Consider the following 17,727-nt stretch of genomic DNA (forward strand, 5'->3'; position numbering starts at 1 on the left):
GTTTTTGGGTTTGAACTCAGAGCCTAGTTGCTGTCCCTGAGCTTCTTTACTCAAGGCTAGCCCTCTGCCACTTTGAGCTACAGCTCCCCTGCTGGTTTTCTTGTAGTTATTTGGAGATAAACTCATGGAATTTCCTGCTCAGGTCAGTTTGGAACCTTTATTCTCAAATCTCAGCCTCCTGAGTAGCTAGGATTATGGGCAAGAGTCACCAGCTATCAGCTGTACAATGCAGCTTGATCCACGCCATTCCTTCCATCATTCTTCCCATCTCTCCCAACCCCACCCAAGTTACCTAGTTCCATTTTAACAGATGTACATTGAATATGATGATTGCATTCTCCCACCCTTCCTCTCTCTATCCCTCCACACCATACCACGTCATCCACCTACCCCCCCACCTCAATTTCTAGCTTCCTGTTATCCATTTTGTTTGACTATTAGTTTTTCAAAGAATTCTCTCCTGCATATACCACGTTATTTCCGTTAATGATATACCATATACTTTAGTTAATACATTTGTAGTATGTATCTATGTATGTGTGTGTGTGTGTGTGTGTGTATATATGCACATGACCCAGTGTGTGCTTATATATATTTATAAATGAGGTCTCTCTTCCATCTATGAGAAACAACATGTGATCTTTTGTCTTTCTGGACCTGAGTTACTACTTTTAACATAATTTTTTAGCCTGACACCGCTGGCTTACACCTGTAATCCTAGCTACTTAGGAGGCTGAGAGCTGAGGATCATGGCCCAAAGCCAGCATAGGCAGGAGGGTCCATGAGACTCTTATCCCCAATGAACCACCAGAAAATTGGAAGTGTCACTATGGCTCAAAGGCTAGCCTTGAGCAGAAAAAGCTCAGGGTCAGCATTCAGACCCCAAGTTCAAGCCCCCCATCCAACAGAAACAAAACCAACTATAATTTTCCCCAGGCCCATTCATTTCTAGGCAGCTTCCTTTTCTCCCAGTATAGGCATTTGCAATTGCTGGCTACAGAAAGAGCTATTTAAACTCAAAAAAGTCTGGTACCTCACAGGGCTAAGGGGAGAGGTGAAATGATATAGACAGATCCTTGATGATATTATTAAAATGCAGAATCCTGCTAGCCTTGAAATTCATTTAAATGCTATACTTGCCAGTTCTATGAGCCTATAAATCCCCTTTATTGTTTAAGTCAATTTGAACTGTACTTTTTTCTTATTTCTAGCTCTAATGCACCCCAAATGCTATTGACCATTCCATTAAGGATAGCAATTTGACATGTTCAAAAGTCTTAAAAGTGTGTATTACCCTCCAAGCCAGTACTTCCTCGTCTCAGAATTTATCCTAGGTAAACAGTTGAGTGGCTATGAAGATATTTACATGCTTAAGCCCATACATAATGTTTCTCAGAACAGCTAAATACTGAAAGTGATTTAAATGTAAATATAAAGACACTGCCAAACACTGTCCAGCTCATGGATTATGATAAACGAAATAATTACACATAGTTGACAGTGAAAGCTAGACCTCACTGATTAACTGGTTTTGATAATCTACTCTTATTTTAAAATATAGAACAACAATGATGTAATGAAAAATACCTTTTAAGTATCAAAGTCATTACTTCAGAGCTTCTCATCCCTGTCTATATATTAATTATCTAGGAAAACCATTTAAAATTAGGCTCTCTGGTGATATGCATTTGAGTGGTTCAAGTGTACAGTGAAAAGTAAAAATTATTATTTTTTTAACCTGTAACTGGGCTTGAATTTGCTGCTTATGGCTAGGTGCACTACTGTATGAACCATTTCTCCAGCCTTGCTTTTTGTTGGTTATTTTGGTGATGGATTTTTGCAGACATTTTTGCCCAGTCAGGCCTCAAACTACAATCCTCTAAGTCTTAGTCTCTTGAATAGCTAGGATTTCAGACACAAGCCATTAGTGCCCACCTTACTACTTCTTTAATCCTCAGTTTTGCAGTTTTGACAATTCTTCTAAATATTACTAGTGTCACCTGCCTTGTGTTGATGATCAGATCTCAGATAACTTGTTAGTGGCTTGTGATACAGAAGGGTCTAGACTGTATGCAGAGAAATTTGATTTTAAAAGCCATCATGTTGACAGTAACATTGAATTGTCTTTTAGTGCATGAGGATCAACATGAGAGGAATTCTGGAGCAAAGAAAAAAGACTGAAGCCAGGTACCAGTGGTTCATGCCTGTAATCTTAGCTACTCAGGAGGCTGAGATTTGAAGATTGCAGTTCAAAACAGAAAAGTCAGAAAAGTTCAGAGCAGAAAAGTCCATGAGACTCTGATCTCCAATAAACTACTCAGAAATTGCCAGAAATGGTTCTGTAGCTCAAGAGGTACAGCACTACCTTTCATCAGAAAAGGCTTTATTTATTCAAGGATGTGGGCTGAATGTTGAGCTAGCCAGCAAGAATTAGATTGCCTACAGAAGGAAAGTAAGGTAGTTCAGAACCATGAAAGGTAGGAGGATCAACTAGCTTCTAGGTACAGCTACATTTAGAACTCGTGTTTCTTACTGGTCATCATATGGAAAATTCTAGAAAGTGTCAGACAGAAGGTGGTGTTCTGTCTTTGTGTGAAATCCTGAAGAGCCTCAGAAGGAGATGGAATACTAGTGTGTGTGTGTGTGTGTGTGTGTGTGTGTGTGTGTGTGTGTGTGTGTGCGCGCACACGTGCGCATATATGAACAGACCTAGGGTTTGAACTCTGGGTCTGGATGCAGCGTCTGAGCTTTTTTTCTTTTCTTTTCTTTTTCTTTTCTTTTCTTTTTTTTGCTCAAGGCTAGCACTCTACCACTTGAGCCACAGTTCCATTTCTGCCTTTTTTTTCTTGGTAGTTATTTGGAGATGAGAATCTCAGAGGCTTTCCTGCTTGGACTGACTTTGAACCACAATCCTACCACTACTCAGCCTCCTGAGTAGCTTGGGTGACAGTTGTGAGCCGCTGGCAGCTGGCAAAGGATTGTTTTGAATAGTCTAGAACTTTGGTTGGGAGAGGGGAAATGGTGGTAATTATTGGCCGTAAATACTTGGAGAACTAAGATATGAAAATAGAATAGATACTTTTATGTGCAGCAGAGAAGATAAAACCAGAGCCAGTGCAAAACTGGGAACTGATGACTCACACCTATAATCCCAGCTACTCAGGAGGCTGATATCTGAAGAGAGTGGTTTGTAGCCAGCCCAGGTAGGAAAGTCTGTGAGACTCATCTCCAATTAACCAACAAAAAGCTAGAAGTAGTGCTGTGGCTCAAGTGGTTGAGCACCAACATTGAGAAAAAATTAAAAACATCAAAAGCTAAGTGACAGTGTCCAGGCCCTGAGTTCTAGCATAATTCCAGTATGCACGTGCACGTGTGGTGTGTGTGTATGTGTGTGTGTGTGTGTGTGTGTGTGTGTGTGTGTGTGTTGTGCACGTGCATGCACGCACACATTCATATAGACACAATTTTTTAAAAAAGATCAATGCACAATTAAAGAAAAAAAGATCAAGAAACAGCTTTTAGCTTAATTTAGGTTGGTCCCAAATAGAACGCATACACTTGTATAGAAGGAGGTTGCCCAGTCCTGGGAATGTTCATGTTATTCTGTTTTATAGGCTAGAATACTTTCTAAATGGATTAACTAATTTGATCTCCCTAGGGGGGAAAATACATTTAGTCCCATTTCGTGGATGAGTGTCCAGACCTCAGGAATCCTACCTTCTCTGCCCAAAACAAAACAGTGGTGTATGGGTCACCGTCCCACACCACACTCCTTTTCCAGGTTTTTCGTTCATCTTGTTGCTACAGAGATGGGGGATAGGTAGATTCCAGTTTCTTTCTGAGTTTTCTCTTTTCTGAGAGTCCAGGGTATAGCATCTATGCTTTTCACTTCCAGGGTCTACACATGTAGTGCAGTGACTGACAGCCTGCTTCCTGCTGAGTCTTAGCTGGCTAATCTAAGTTTTTGAAGGGCCAATTATACAGTGTGGATACCTGGAAAATTTCAACTTTGTATTTCCTTCCAGTCTACTAGAATATTCTCTTTCTCCTCCTCCTCCTTTTCCTTCTTTTGTACCAATCCTGGGGCTTAAACTTAGGGCCATGGTGCTGTTGTCCAGCTTTTTTGGGGAAAGACCAGTGCTCTACCACTTGAGCTGCACTTCTGACTTTTTTTATTTACTCGTTTATTGGAGATAAGAGTCTCATAGGCTTTCCTATTCAGGCTGGTTTTGAACCTTGATCCTTAGATCTTAGCTCCTGAATAGGTAGGATTATAAGAGTGAGCCACTGGTGCCTGGTTTTAGTATTCTCTTTATACACAGTTGTAGTCTGTCTCTCAAGGTACAACTCAAATCTCATAACCCCCTAGAGCCTTCTTAGGGAATGAAGTTTGGGACTTCTTTGAGCACCTGTAGTATGTATCCTGTGTCCTATTTGTCTCAAGTCATGGAAATTCTGCTCTCCATTCTTCACATATGCCAGCCATAGCTTCTTGCTTGTGCTGTGGAATCCTCTATGGTGTATTTTCTTCTCCTTTTCTGGGGAACTGCACACCACCCACGGCAAAGCTGGAGTTGACCCGAAAATGATAAGCATCTACTTGATGATTTTTGGTTTATCTCCGTGGGGTTTTGATCTTCTTATTAATAACATCTTACAATATGCCCCAAAACATTATAGAATTTCAACTCCAGCACTCAACCATCTAGTGTTTGACTTGTGGCTCTGCTACTTTCTACAAATGTAATCTTTATTTTTTGTCAGTCATGGGGCTTTAACTCAGGCCCTGGGTCATGTCCCTGAGCATTTTTGCTCAAGGGTAGCACTCTACCACTTTGAGTCACAGTTCCACTTCCTGTTTTCTTGAGGTATTCTCAAGGGAGGTTGGCATAAGACAAAGAAGTGTACACCCTGGCTAGTTTCTTAGGACTGGGTCACCAGGACATTTCATTTTCCTTAGAAGATACTGGAGCCTCAGCTGTTTGCTTACTGAGAGGCTAGGATTACAGGCATGAGCCAGTGGCACCTAACAAGGACCCTCACCTAAGTGAGGCCCTATGAAATTAATAAATAAGGGTTCAGTAGCCATCTTGCAGGCCTGTGAAGTAATGTAGGTAGAGGAAAGGCTGCAACTTGAACTTGAATTCAAGGCCTTAGTGCTGTCCTTTTGATGCTCAGTGCTAGCACTCTACCCTTTGAGCCACAGGTCCAATTCTGTCCTTTTGCTGATTAATTGAAGATGAGTGGCTTTAGAGTTTACTGACTAGACTGGCTTCCAACTGTGATCCTCAGATCTCAGCCTCCTGATTAGCTAGGATTACAGGCATTTACTTTGGACAGATGCATACAAGCCTCTTCACAGAATTTTCACAGAATTGTAGAGACATATCTCATCAGTTTCTCCACCACTTTTATACTACCGTGTAGGACTTAGCCAGTCCCATAGGTGTCCTCTTAGTTCAGAAAAGGAGAACCATAGAGTTGACTTCCTTCTCTCTTCCTATTGGTACAGATCCCTTCATCATAACTGGGAGGAAGATGAACAAGTAAACCAGTAAGTGGATGTTGACACAAAAAGAAGTTCTGTTCCTGAAAACTGGGTATCTTTGAGGCTTTTGAACCAAAGTGCAAGTTTGTTTGTCTACCACTTATGAGGGTTGAGGCTTGGCACTTCAGTGAATGCCAAATGACACAGTTGTGAATGTGGTGGCAATTGTGGATTCTCGTGGGTGACAGGGAAAGCAGTGTGCAGAAAATCAGATCCTGTGGGGAAACAACATTCTCACTGGCTATCACAGGGTGAATTTTGGAGAATTGTCTTTCAGAAGCTCCTGGAAGTGTGTTGTGATGATCATTCTGCTCCCAGGAGTCTCCTCCATTTCTCAACATGCAAGTCTGCATATATGATGGACAGCCACAGCATGAGTCCTGGCAGAAAGGGGCTGTGGTAGAAGGCTCAGGATTGGGAGGTCAGGCTCTCACTTTCCTTGTCACCAAACTGCCCACAGCATCATTTGTTTCATCTTCACTCTGTGGATGGACTTGTACAATGATGACTTTTATGAGCGTAAGAACCATGACACCCTGAAAGAACTTACACAGTATGTCAAATTCAACTTGCCCTCTTCGGACTGGTCTTCCCCTTACATATTCTTCTTGACAAGCTGGAGGAGTGTGTGACCAGTGAGTCCAAGAAAAAGAGGAAGAAGTCCTTGTTTAGATGCCTCAGAGCCTGTGAATAGGGATGGAACCTGGGTGTCTAGGGATGGGCCTGCATGGCCAAGAGCCCCTAGTACTACCCGGCATGGCAAAATGTTCTTTTATGGATATTCTCTGCCAGGTAATTTTTCTTTTTGAAAATACATGAACATAGCCACTCATCAGTGTTCAGTCCAAGTTCAAACTATAGAGATCCCCCATTAGATCCTTATGGAAGTTTAGTTGCACCTTAACTTCTAGAGTCCACTCTAAAATCCTGTGCCTATTTCCATTCATAGGTTAGCATTACTGTAGAGCAGCTTCTCCTGAACTCCAGATAAGGAATCTATTAGTGATGTTGGTGTTGGTAACCAATGGAGATCAGGAGCCATCCCTGCACTCCAGAAAGCATGTGAACATAGAGGGGTTTGTTCCATTTGTTGCAAAGCCCAAACAGGTTTTGAGCCCTGTGCACATTCCAGTGGTTCAGAACCCTACATGTGATGCAGGTGTACCTGCATGAACCAGCAAGGAAGAACATGATCCAGAATGACTTCCATTGACGTTTAGAATCCACCTAGATCAGCTCCAAACTAGTCAAATCAGCACTTGTTTTGTTGTGCAGGATAAAGTATTACCCATGGGGCTAATGGAAAATGCCCCCAGTCTATGTTCAGGAGAATCAATAAGCTCCTAGCCAGTGATATCTGGAAAAATCTGAGTTTCTACAAAATCATACAATGAGGTCCTAGAAAAGCTTTGAAGCCTGACTTAAATGTGACAAGCAAAGAAATTTGCCAGTTTGAGGCAATTTAATATCCTGGGTGGTATTTATTGTCATTTTGGGAGTAGAAATCAGATATTTATGACCTACTAAAGTACTGTTCAATTGTGCTATAGGTTCTGAGTCCAGAGATTCAAATTTCTTTTTTTTAATTTATTGTGAAAATACTGTACAGAGGGGTTACAATTACATGGGCAAGATTTCTATAACCTATTAGCTCTCTATCATCTATACCTCCATTTCCAAGGAACACAAAGTTTTACAGGACTTCTACATTTCTTCTTCTGTTTCCACAACTGTTCCATTTATATAATTGTTGGTTTGTAAATCTGGTAGTAGAGCTGCATACTTATAATCAACCACAGCTTTTGGAAAGGCAAATCTGAATGCCATCCCAGGGCAAAAAGTGAACACCTTGTCTGAAAATAAACTGAAAACCAACTGCCTAGGGCAGGGGTCAAGTAATAGAATACCTCCCTAGTCAACTTAAACTTCTGAGCTCTATGCCAGGGCAGCTTATTATTTTTTTCTCTCTCTCAGTGATTCCCAAATTGAGAACACAAAATTCCTTACATCATTGCATTTTTTTTCCACAGTGTTTTTGTCCAGGATCAAAACCATCTGAAGATAATTTCTCCTACATCAGAACAAATAATAAAAGTATTACACACCTCTAGCCTCTAGCTTCTTGGCTTCAGCATACCTGCTCACCTGGCTTAGTCTTCCAACTCTTCTAAAACTGCATCTTTCAAACTATTATTCCAGCCAGGTGCTTGTGGTTCACACCTGCAGTCGTAGATATCAGGATGAGATCTGAAGATTACAATTGAAAGCCAGCCTGGGCAGAAATAATCTGCTCTAACCATCCAAAAAAAAAAAGCTGGAAGTGGAGCTGTGGTTTAAGCACTACAGTGCTTGTCTTGAGCAAAAAAGCTAATGGACGGCACATAGGCATTGAGTACAACTTCTTGGCCAGAAGAAAACACAAAACCCCATTATTCATAAAAATATCCTTTTCTTGTTCAAACTGCTATAATTTTGTTTAAATTTTAATTTCAGGTTTTAGTCTTTTATTTTTGTATTATTTCCTTAGCTCCAGTTCTGTCTCAATTTTCCTAATTCAGTCTGTTTACCCTTGAGTCTGGATAAGCATCGTCTGGACTAAATGCACATTACCAACTTAGGTTATTAATTGTCAGGACTAGTTTAGTAATAGAAAATGGTTTTTGTTGCTGTTGTTGCTCTGGTACTGGTATTAGAACTCAAGTCTTGGATGCTCACAAAATGCTCCCAACTCCGTAATTGCAGAGGTTAGCATATATTGCTTTTCTTATAAAATTCTTCTTAGATTTACAGTATTTTTTTTTACAATTTGGCTATGGCTCCATTTCCTGTTTTTTAACTAATTAAGTGAATATGATGGAGTTATACAGGCTTTTCTGCCCTGGCTGACTGAATCCTAGCATCCTCAGAACTTAGATTACAGGTGAGTCTCCAGCATACATTAAATTGATTTTTTGAAGTTGTCCCACACTATCATTTCTAAAATAGTTACATTGCATGTCATATCTGTAAAATTTAGGAAAATGAATGATTGATGTCAATAAGTCCACCAGAAAAGCGGTATGGACAGACTCCAGATGGACAAAAGTAGGGAACTAACAGTGAAATCAGAGGTAATGGCAGGTACAGGGCAGGGAGAGGATAGAAAGGGGGATTAAAATGGAAACATTCAATACAATACACATTTTAAAGGATATGTATGCCTATGTACATATAGACAGACACATATGTACACAAACCTACCCAATGTAACATATACATATATTTCTTCCCTTTTTCTTCCTTTCCATTTCTTTATTATGCTTCTGAGTAATGACCTAAGGGTCTTTTACATACTAAACACATCTGAGCTTCCCTTCTGTCATTAAAGAATGACAAGCCAAATGTTTTCCTTCCATGTCAGTCTTGAGTAGCTAGGAGTACAGGTGTGAGCCACAAGTACGTACTCTGAACAAATTCTGGTATATCAAATTGTTAATGGAGAAGACTCATACACATGATTTTTTTTTAAAAAAGGAGATTGATGATGAATACTTGCTTGTCTGACAGAAGGCATGGATTGAGACTAGAATAGCTGAATTCTAAATTTGTGATTGTTTTCTGTTTGGGTAGTGCTTGTAAGTGTTGATTCCAATATATTAAGTCTCTAAAGATTTTGGGGGAAAAAAGGCATGGGTTGTGGAGGTTTGGGTTGTTGAGGTTTTTTTCCTTCCCACAAGCTCCCATTCTTCCTTTTTCTATTATTTTGTTTCTATCATCCTAGTTGTATATTTTAATTATTGAGGCTTTGGAACTCACCAATGTGAATTTTGCAAGCCTTATTATAATAATGTATTTCCTGACAACAGTAAAATAGATTTAGATTTAGACAATTATCATTGTCTAAATTAGACATTTAGATAATTTAGACATGTCTAAATTATCATTGTCTAAATGGTTCCGTAATTAATTGGGAAGGAAATCCATAATTAAATTAGTTATATGTAAATACATGTTATATTCTTTACACTATATTATATATAATATATTATGTAAGATTGAATATGATTTTTTCAAACTATGAGAGCATTTAACATTTTTAGTCTCAAGGGTATTTTTTCACAAACCAGTGTAAAGCATTATTGGGGAAAGTGGTGATATAACTTTGATTATAATTATATAAATATATATTTGTGTGTGTGGATATAATACTGTTTATAAATAGATGAATAAATACATGTGTATATACTTTTGTGTATATATGTATGAAGTGAATATAATTAAGTTGACCACATTATGTCCCAAAAAAGGGCTATGAGTTGTATGTACAAGGTTCAGACCTATAATCCTAGTTGTATAGGAAGGTGGGTTCTGAGTTTTAGCCTCTTTTACCATCATGGCATTAGACTTTGAGAGGAAGTCTGGGCCCCTCCAGGATAGCAAAGACACATATGCCGTTGGATCACCCTCCCTGACCCCAGAGAAAAGTCAGTAGAAATAAGGACAAGCTTCTTATCCTATGATAATCTATTCAATTCCTGTACCAAGATGGCCACCTGTAGATGGAAAGTTAGCATTCTCTCCAAAAGGATCTCAAAGAGCCTTCTGAACTATAGTCTCTGACTATACTGAATTAAAGATTATTTTTGTTCCCAAGCTGCAAACACATATAAATATGCCAATGGCTCCAGAGATGGACAAAGTCTTACAAATACTCACATAAAATTATATACTATGTTTCAATAATTCTGTGACAAATCATCAAAGGCATGTCTTGATTTTTTCTTTTCTTTTTCTTTTTTTTTTAAAGAAATGGAAACACACTGAGTGCATCAGGGGGTGAGGGATGGTTTGGTTGCTGAACTTTTGAATGTACTCCTGGGCATGGGAGATCCCTGTCTGGGTGACCTTTTGTGGGGGTGGGTGTCCTCACAGCTTCACAAAACAATGGCCATAACTTCTATGACATCACAGATACTTTTGCCATGGCAGCAGATAGGTTTCAGGCACTGATCTGGCCATCAGGTGGACTCAGATACACAGAGAGCACAAAAGATGAGAGGAAATGACTGCTAGACACCAGGCTACAGCTTGATGAGCTGTCCTGACTGGTAGCTAGGATTACTTGAGCTGGAACAGGCTTATTCCCATGCTAAGGCTCCTGAGCACTAAAGACCAGGCACTAGGCAAGGGTTGGAGAAACAGAAGTGAATGTGGCTACCTCCATGCCTATTTCATGCTGAGAAGAAAACCAGAAATCATAATGACAATTTCTATAACTCAGAGGCATGACATTGGTGGTATTGTGGGTACAACTTCACAGTGGGGATAGGAAGAGACATCCCTGAGGAGGGGACATTTGATCTGAAAGCAGGGCCATCATCCATGCAATTTTCTAGGAGCAGATGTTCCAGGTAGCAAGAACAGCAAGCACATTCCCAATGGTGGGAATGGACCTGACTTGTTTAAGAAAAGGAAGAAAGCACTGACATGCTGAAGTTCATGGAACAAGGAAGGACTGGTACAATGAAGAAGAAAGAGATCAGAGATGAAGACAGGAATAAATTAGATATTGTGTGCTACTTGTTACAGGAAGAAAAGTTCTGATTTTACTCTAAATCGGACATGACTCACCGGAACCAATGTTCTCAAATTGTAACCAGACACACCAGACTAACCTAGAGAATACTTTTAAAATGTGATCCTAGCCGGGTACTGGTGGCTCATACCTGGAATCCTAACTACCCCCAAGGCCAATATCTGAGGATGAGGTTTGAAGCAAGCCCAAAGAGGAAATTTGGTAAGACTGGCTTTCAATCAACCACCAAAAATCTGGAAGTGACTCTGTGGTTCAAGAGGTAGAACATTAGCTTAGAACAAAAAAAAAACCTAAGGGACAGTACCCAGGCTCAAAATTTAAATCTTCACAAGACAAAACAACAAACAAAATGTGCCCCATTGTTCATCATTGGGCAATCTAGTTCAATATATTTGGTCTGAGCCTTGGAAATTATATCCTTAGCAAATGCTCTCCTCTGAATTCTGCTTCATAGCCAGTTTTCAGAGCTCCAGCATCACCACTGTCTCCTCCAAGTTAGCACAGCAGCCTACCACTGGAAATTTGAAGAAATCTTTTTAGTAATCATAAGAAATCTGATCATTTGTCCACATACATCAAATCAGTAGTTGCCACATTCCACTATTCTGAATGTATTTAATCCCTTTTTGAGTTAATAAGCCTTAAGGATTAAAATCTATAGAATAGTTACTAAATTAATTCAACAATCATCATTCTTCCAACCAATCTATAAGTTTATAAAAGCAGAGACTGCCGGGCACTTGTGGCTCAGGCCTGTAATCCTAGCTACTTAGGACGCTGAAATCTGAGGCTCATGGTTTAAAACCAGCCTGGGCAGGAAACTCCGTGAAACTTTTATCTCCAATAAACCATCAGAAAACTGGAAGTGGTGCTGTAGCTCAAGTGGTGGAGCACTAGCCTTGATCTGAAGAGCTGAAGTAAAGGGCTTAGGCCCAGAGTTCAAGCGCCACGACTGACCTAAATAAATAAATCAATAAATCAATAAAGCATAGACTATACTGAAGTGTGCATATGATAATTTTTAACTATAATACTCTCATGAAATTGGGTTTTACAGAAACATCTTGATTGCTTTGCCAAAGGAAAGGATAAATGATTTAAATAAGCTACCTAACATCTCAGAAGGAAAATGTTACTGGGTTTAGATCAACTTCATATACCCAGTACTGAGGAAATAAGTTTCAGAAATGGCAGAGGCAAAGTATTATAAAAATCACTTTATCATGAGGTACAACCAGGCTGCCTAGATCAACCTTGCAGGAAAAAAGGGATGAATGAAAAGCAACTAAGGCTTCTAAAATGAGCCAGTTGGTGGTGCTTTATGCTTGTAATCCTCAGAAGCCTGAAAGCAGAGGGTTTGGATTCAAAGCCTTCCCAGGAAGAAAACCTTTTTCTCTGCAACCAGCAGATAGAAAACATCAGCTCTTTGCCCACAGCCCAGCTGGATGCCTTCTTCCCACAGAGCTCCAGACAACCAAGACCCCTCATCTGAAATATTGTCAAATATATTAAAATATTATCTCCTGTTTGGGAGATAATATTTGAAAGATATATCAAAAACATTTCACTGACTTCTAAAGAAAGAGTGAAAGAGGAAATATGTGCTCACTAAAGGGTAAGTTACCTACCAAAATGATATTAATATGGCTAGATGCCCATTTGGAAACTTATCCACTCAGCCATCTTTCCTCACATCTTGTCAGTTAGCCTGAACTGTCAGATTTTTGGATGCAAGGGATGTGTATGAGTATGTAGGTTGTAAAAGTAATAATGAAAAGCTAAACACTGGAGGCTCAAGCCTGTAATCCTAGCTACTCAGAAGGCTGAGATCTTAGGATCCCAGTTCAAAGCCAACCCATGCAAAAAGACCCTTACCTCCAATTAACCAGCAAAAGACAGAAAGCTGAGCTGTGGTTCAAAAGGCAGACTACCAGCCTTGCAACAACAACAAAAGTTAAGGGCCACCATCCAGGCCCTGAATCCAAGCCTCGGTAGTGGCTCTCACACACAAAAAATAACCATGATACCACCACAGGATGTGCATATCTTAGGGAAGGATGCAGATGGATGGGATGATGACTGTATTGTAGCCCAGTCTGTGAAAAAACCTAGGTGAAATCTTTCCTCAATACATCTTCATTTCCCTCTACACATTTAAAATCACACACACACACACACACACACACACACACTTACATGGTTATATTTGTCTATATAATTATGTAAAATACATATCATACACACTTGCTTCTGAATTTTGTCCATCTTTTGGTTTTATAGGTAGTACAATATATCCAGGGTTTGGCTCATACTTGTAATTTCAGCTGCTCATGAAGGTGGGATCTGAAGATCACAGTTTGATGCCAACCCAAGGAAACAAATCCTCAAGATTCTTATTTCAATTAAGTAGCAAAAAGCCAGAAGTGGAAATCTGACTTAAATGACACAGTGATTGCATTGAACAAAATAATCTAAGCAAGATACCAGACCTCCATTCAAGCCTACGTACTGGCCCACTAGCACTCCAAAAGCCAAAATCCCCAAAAGACCAAACCAAAAACATGTCAAAATATTTTATAATTTTTGAAGCAAAATCCAATGAGGCAACGTAGTTTGTTGAAGATTTGGTGGTAAAATGTTGAAAAACCCCAAATTCCACATGTGTTTAAATGATTCAACAGACAAGCAACCAAGTAAAAATTTCCCAATAATGTTCCTTAGTATCCACTGGGACCCTTGACAAAGATTTTTTTCTATGCTTTTCAAAAAATCAGTTATTTTTCAATAGTATAAATCTTTATTATAAGTTATAGAAGTTTTTTAAAGTTCCAAAGTGAATTGAATGTAAAACAAAAAGCACTTAATATTACCAGTTTCTATGACTCTGGTAGAAAACCTGTAATACTGTGGCCTTTATGAAGGAGGAGAGGGAAGACTGGTCATGAAATGTTGGGAAGAAGAGTTTCCAATTGACTGTTTGAAACCCAATCTTCTGCCCCCCACCCCAACAGGCAGAGGCTTGAACTCAGGGATTAGGTGCTGTCTTGAGCTTCTTCTGCTCAAAGCTAGCATTCTACCACCTGAGTCATGGCACCACTTCTAGCCTTTTCTGAGAAGTTTGTTAGAGTTGAGAGACTTACAAACTTTTATGTTTGGGATTGACTTCACATCTCAGTCTCCTGAATGGCTAGGATTATAGTTGTTAGCTTCCCATGCCTGGCTTACATTCCACACTATTGAACACATAAAATTCAATTAGGAGGCTAAGATCTGGAGAATGGTGATTCAAAGCCAGGCCAGGCAGAAAAGTCTGCAACTCCATCTTCAACAAGCAAAGAGCTGGACTTGAGCAGTGTTTCAAGTAAGGTGAGTATGAGACCCTGATTTCAAATACCATTATGGGCAAAAACATAACAAAATAAAGCAATGCCCCAAATTAAAATAATAAAATTGCTCAATACCAAAATAATGGTCATTAAATAATGGTTTGAAAAGTAGAAAACAAATACACCCCTCCATAAATCCACATATAAAAATCTTCCAGCCAGATACCGGTGGCTCAAGCCTGCAATCCTAGCTACTCAAGAGGTTGAGATTTGAGGATCATGGTTCAAAGCCAGCCCAGGCAGGAAAGTCCCTGAGACTCTTATCTCAATAAACTACTCAGAAAACCAGAAGTGGCACTGTGGCTCAAGTAGTAGAGTGCTAGCCTTGAGCTGAAGAATGAGGGACGGTGCTTAGGCCCAGAATTAAAGTCCCATGACTGACAAAACAAAAAACAAAATCCAAAAAACAAAAAACAATAAACAAAAAAGAAACTTCCACAAAATATTTGAAATGGGTGAATTTTCAATAAGGAAACAACATTTTTCTTTCTGTTTTTTTCTTGCAACAGCAAAAGAGATGGTTTATTGTACATGTGTCACACTTGGCCACAACTATGAACAGAACTAGTCCAGAATGTCACAGGTCTGGGGCACAGGACCATCAGGGGATGCTTGGTTATGAGCAAGGTGTGTCTTTCAGAGATGATCTTGGCAATGAAAGTTCTGGATCCACTGGGAAATCACAGCGGCATGCAGTCCAACATCTCAGCGTCCCAGCCTATGGCATTCCTTATTCCTCCTGCTCCTCTGGCCTTGATGGGTGCACAAACTGGTTTACTTAGACCTCTGCCTCCTCTTTCTTCTTTTGCCCTTCAGCCTGCGCATTCGCTTCCTCTACTTGGCTCTCATGGTGCTGTTTTTTCTAGGAAGATGGTGCTAAGGCAAAGAGCAGGAAACAACATTTTTCTACCTAAAGATGTCTGTGGGGTTAACAGTGGAAGAAATAGATTTATTCCCAGATATTTAGACCAACATGCCAATTCTGACATATCTATGATGATAGAGACTAGCTTTAGAATGATAAAAATAAACCAAAGGACTACATCCCAAAGTATTGGACAAGGCTAACAAAGCAGAGTAGGGCATCAGGGTATAGGGTAAGAGCTATGTAGAAAAACTAGTTGTTCCTACAATGAAAAGTATTACCAGGCCTAGCAATTCAAGTTCGCCATACCAAGTAGATTTTGAAAAATAGTCTGTTACTTATTATATTAAAGAAAAAATTAAACTTGTAGGCTCTTCAACTTTATATCAAACAACCTAAACTTTGCTCAGGGGACATGGTACTTAATATTTGGATCATCAAGTGCCAATTCCAAATTTAATTATACAAATAATAACTCTACTAATAGAGAATGTTAATGGTTTCTTACAGATGGAGCTGAAGGTAAAACTGCTAAGACTTTTCCCATGGAAGAGACTATTCTTATTACACCTCTTCCCATGGTCTTCCAACTGCCTCAGTGCATTCATTTTTTTTTTAACAAAACTCGAATATTTCCACTTTATTCACCCAGATGTCCTTTTAACACTTCAAAGGCTGTTTTTGAGAAATAATAAAATTTTCAAAAGCACAAAAAATGCCACCCAAGTTAAGAAGTTTTGAGATCAAGCAGATGAAAGGGAAAATTTGAGTAAGGAGCGAGTTTAGTGTCCTAGCCATGACAAAATCCTAAGAGTTAGTGAGTGAACACATGACTCTGCACATATCCACAGAGTTGAGGTCACATGATGATTCTGGCTCCTGGTCCTCCTCTTTGCTTTCCTGGTCTGACACACCATTCTCTGGGATGCTGAGCTCTTCTTTAGGCTTTCTTCATTCCCCTCCAGTAACTCCTGCTTTATAGGCTTGCGCAAGATAGGCTTTTTCTTCATTTTGACATTTGGTTTAGGTTGAGAAAGCTATTTTTTCTCCAATTCAATGCTGTTTGCCTATAAAAATCACAATAAGAAAAACCCAACTAAGACAAGCATCCTTGGTTAAAGGCATTCTAGGTTGTAATCTCTGAACTTTTAGGGCCTACTTTACTCTTGGCTTTGACTGTCTTTTGTCTTCCTTCTCAATCAAACTCTCCCCATCCCCACTCCTAGGGCTTGAACTCAGGGCTTAGAATCTGTTCTTGTTTGCTTTTTTTCCCCCTCAAGGTTAGTGATTTTCCACTTGAGCTGCAGTTCCACTTCCATCTTTTTGGTGATTAATTGGAGATAACTAAACCATGATGCTCAGATCTCAGCCTTCTGAGTAGCTAGGATTACTCAATGAATTTTCAGGAAGAGGCATCATGATGTTATGGGATTTCATGAAGTCATAAATATGATGATACCCAAAACCTTGAACAAGGACATTCTCAACTTCACCCCAGCATAACCATTGAAGTGAGGGATTTTAAACACTAATACATTAATACTGCTCATACTCCCCTCAGACTTCAGGATCACACATCACATTTGACTATCAAGCCTCACTGGTTACCTGGAACTCGCAACAACAGTTTCTGCTTTCCTTTTACTTGGAGACCTGAAACTTGAAGATTAGGATTTACTTTGTTCAATTTTGAGTCTCCTCGGTATTTTTCTTCAATTTTTGTTAATCAGTTTTTAACTTGAAGTGATACTCTGCTAAGATCAAGGCAACCTAAGACATAGCATATCATTTTTAATTGTCTCTTTGCTTAGTTTACTTTAATCAAGGGATTAAGAAATCTATTATAAGGTTTTTGGTGGGGGTAGCATTGTGAGGGGAAGGGCAAATGGACAAATGTGGTGGAAGTACTTTATGTGCTCCTACAAAAGTAAACAATGAAGGTGGGGGAAAGTGGCTCACAACTTTAATCCCATCTATTCAGAAGGTTGTAAGCAGGAAAAATCAGTGAGTCTTATCTCCAAAAAACTACCAAAAGAAAGGAAATGGGTTGTAGCTCATGTGGTAGCATGCTAAGATTAAGCAAAAGGAGCATAGATATGGTACTCAGGCCCCGAGTTCAAGACCTAGAATAAGCACAAAACAAACTAACAAAACCTGCTGAAATTGCTTTAAGAAGGGTCTATGAGAGAAAAATGGTTAGGGTAGATTTGATTTGGGAACATTTGGTATCTGTCACAGTATATGCGAATAGATCCACTATAGGTTGCTCTGGAAATATTATTCCTTGTTCCATTATGAGCTATTTGGATTCACTATTTCAGTGTGAAGTGATATTTCTTGAGAGAAAATTGTC

General features: G+C 39.4%; 1 protein-coding gene across 7 annotated transcripts in view; it reads right to left on the bottom strand.

Moving 5' to 3' along the window:
• LOC138814832 (endogenous retrovirus group K member 18 Env polyprotein-like) overlaps window positions 1–17,727 on the bottom strand; it is a 262,321-nt gene that overhangs the window by 159,141 nt on the left and 85,453 nt on the right. For 2 of the 7 annotated variants that reach the window (XR_011368119.1, XR_011368118.1), the window contains one exon: window positions 13,944–16,441. The exons of 4 other annotated variants lie outside the window; for them this stretch is intronic. The gene's annotated coding sequence lies outside the window, so the exon portion shown is untranslated. Of the gene's footprint in view, window positions 1–13,943; window positions 16,442–17,727 lie in introns of those variants that run through there. One more of the 7 variants, XR_011368120.1, reaches the window with a different exon arrangement.

Source organism: Dipodomys merriami, unplaced genomic scaffold (genome assembly GCF_024711535.1).
Source record: "Dipodomys merriami isolate MVZ:Mamm:240054 unplaced genomic scaffold, mDipMer1.0.p SCAF_1069, whole genome shotgun sequence".
NCBI classification, from domain to species: Eukaryota; Metazoa; Chordata; class Mammalia; order Rodentia; family Heteromyidae; genus Dipodomys; species Dipodomys merriami.